This window comes from Anastrepha ludens, chromosome 6 (assembly GCF_028408465.1).
Source record: "Anastrepha ludens isolate Willacy chromosome 6, idAnaLude1.1, whole genome shotgun sequence".
Classification (NCBI taxonomy): domain Eukaryota; kingdom Metazoa; phylum Arthropoda; class Insecta; order Diptera; family Tephritidae; genus Anastrepha; species Anastrepha ludens.
In genome coordinates, this window is record NC_071502.1 from 34,511,576 (window position 1) to 34,514,358 (window position 2,783).

The window sequence follows — 2,783 nt, forward strand, 5'->3', positions numbered from 1 at the left end:
TTTAATTCTTTCCATCGTGGGAATTCGAGTTTCTACAGTCAGCGCTGGAATTTGGATTGCTTCACTATTTTCTTCCGGGCTACTCTATCATTCGCTAATGGCCGCCAGATTTTAATATTACGAGCTTGAAGAAGTTCCAAAATATGCGTACATCACTAAAAATTTGGCTAATACAAAGCAACGCAATTCTAAACTCGCTGTTTTGCATGGCTTAACTCAATAAATTGGCTTATAAATATATTTATATTAATTTATAAAGCATTTATTACGAAGGCAAACAGCACACTTTTTATGTTATGGCCGGCCCAATTTTATATTGTTTTAAGCATAATTTTAGACTAACGATTTTATTTAAAAAATTTTTAAATTTTGCTAAGTATCATGGAAAGTGCCATCCTTTATTGGTATCAAAAGGCACCCCTTAGGATGCGCACATGGTGAGAGATATTTTTATTGAATTGGTAAGGGCTTATCTTCAAGAGGCTTGCCTAGGCGATAAGATAACAGTTATTGAAATATTAAATATCGTGATCTGTGTACTTCATACGGTTCCGGGTATCCCATTACTTTGTGTTCTTTTAACTAAAAATACACAACTCAAGTACAGGTAACAGATAAGAGATAACACCAAGCAGCACGAATTTCATTCGAATGGTCAGTATTTGTTTCTTTGTAGCTCCATCTAGAAACCACGAAAATCAATACAAACAATTTTAAATGATAACATTTTTCTCCACGTCTTAATCCTTACTGCACGTCTTAACACCTTTGCCTAACATACATAAACAATTTAAATGCAATGGGCAGAATTTTGTAATTAAAAAAAATTCTTTTTTTTTTGTTTTTGAAAAACTAAAACTTTTTTCTTTTTTTTTGCAAACAATGACATTTCTTCACAAAAAACTACATAAAAATCGAAGGAGGCTAGAAATGCATATTTTTCTTTTTCTTTGTATAAAGTAAATTTGTATTTATTATTATTATTGTATATTAGTACTCCTACAATAATTTAATTTGCATAAAAGTGGATTTAGTGGATTTTTCAAATTTGCATCAAAATTGTTGCTTCTAATACATACATCTACAAGGTGGCACAAAATTAATCAATCAATTGTCTTTGAATTACTTTTTTACTAAATAAACAAAACCTATTTTGAGTGATGGAAGTCGTTACTTGGAACATGGATTCATTTGTTTGTATACTGCCGCTGTTTGGTTCACAAGTGTCAAATATAATTGACGTACGACGCCATTTGCAAAAATTAAAAATCTTGCGATAGGGTGATTAGTTTTGTATTAAAAAAGGCCAAAGTCAGATATTAATTACACCCGCATTCCATATAACGGTCATTTCGAAAAATGCACAAAAAATTAATTTTAATAAATCCAATAAAGCTCAAATGTATTACACAGAAAGGTATGAATAGCTGTGTTCCAATGGACCATTATCGAGATCCGGTGAAACATTTTACACTCAAATACCACACAACGATGTGATTCTGTCAGAGATACGGTTCAATTTATTTTTCTTCGTTTATTTCAAGAAGTCAAGAAAATATAATTTCAATCTGACTACTAAAACTAAAGAATAACGAAAATACATACGAGAATATAATTCAATTAAAAACTTACTTCTAAATAAAATGTACAAGTTTACCTCTAAGTAACTAAAAGATAGAGTTTAATAGTATAGAAAATTCTAACTTAGAAACTGAGAAATCCAGAAAGTTAGAATTGGAGATCTCATTAAAATCACGAAAGAGCATTGCGAGCATAATTTGTATGGAACTTCTTTAAATAGACAGGAAGGGCGTTACGAAGAATTCTGGGAAGTATGAAAAAAGTAATACTTTGAAGCAGAAATGGGCAATCAATGTCGCCTTTAATAACATTTAAAGCAAAAGGGAGAGCAAAAATCGAGCTTCTATGATACTTTCTAAAGGCTTCAAGTTGATCAGTAGCAAATGTCATGTGTTAGATGGGATAGGATCGGAAAATTTCATTGATTCTAGTATACATTTCAGAGGCTCCTTTTGTACACGTGCGATGCTGTCGATTAGAAATGTATGCTATGGCCTCCAAATAAAGGCGGCGTTTTTAAACCGTGAATGAACGAATATAAAGGGTTTTTCAATAAGGGCGGGTAGATGTTGAAATGGAATAAAATGGCGTTTGCTGTGTGGCACGTAGCGCCATCCTGCTGGAACCACATGTCGTCTAGGTCCATATGGTTCAATATGGGCCATAAGAAATTGGAAGGGCCACCACGTCTACCGAAAAACGGGCGCAGAGCGCGCAACGTTTGCGTTAATGAACACTCATTTTGATAATAATGTTTTATCATTTGAACGTGCTGTTCAATCGTGTAACTTGCCATGATGATTTGGCATAAACAACTGAATAATAAACAAAAGATTTGACAGATGTCACCAAAACAAAATGGTTGCCACAGGGCGCCAAAATCGACCCGCGCCAATTGAAAAACCCCCAAGGCAGAATATGATTTGGATAAGATGAGTTTAATGTGACTATTAAATGAAAAACGACTGCCAAAAATTACACCTAAATCGTTAGACTCTTTAAGAGATTGAACTGCAATATTAGATATGCTATAAGAAGAATGAAAGACAATAGGGGGTTTGGAAAAAGTGACTTATAGAATTTTTTGATATTTAAATAAAGATGACATTTTTGACACCTCATAACAAATTTGTCTATATCTGCTTGAAGCCTGTATACGTCAATTGTGTTATTTACGACTGAAAATATTTTTAAGTTGTCAG

At 32.9% G+C, this 2,783-nt stretch overlaps 1 long non-coding RNA gene across 1 annotated transcript; it reads right to left on the bottom strand.

Annotated features, from left to right (window-relative positions):
* Positions 1-351: 351 nt before the first annotated feature.
* LOC128868468 (uncharacterized) lies at positions 352-857 on the bottom strand. Its single transcript, XR_008455123.1, has 3 exons — positions 752-857; positions 548-682; positions 352-488 (listed from the first exon to the last, which is right to left on the bottom strand). It is a non-coding gene; the product is annotated as an uncharacterized LOC128868468 (long non-coding RNA).
* Positions 858-2,783: the final 1,926 nt, after the last annotated feature.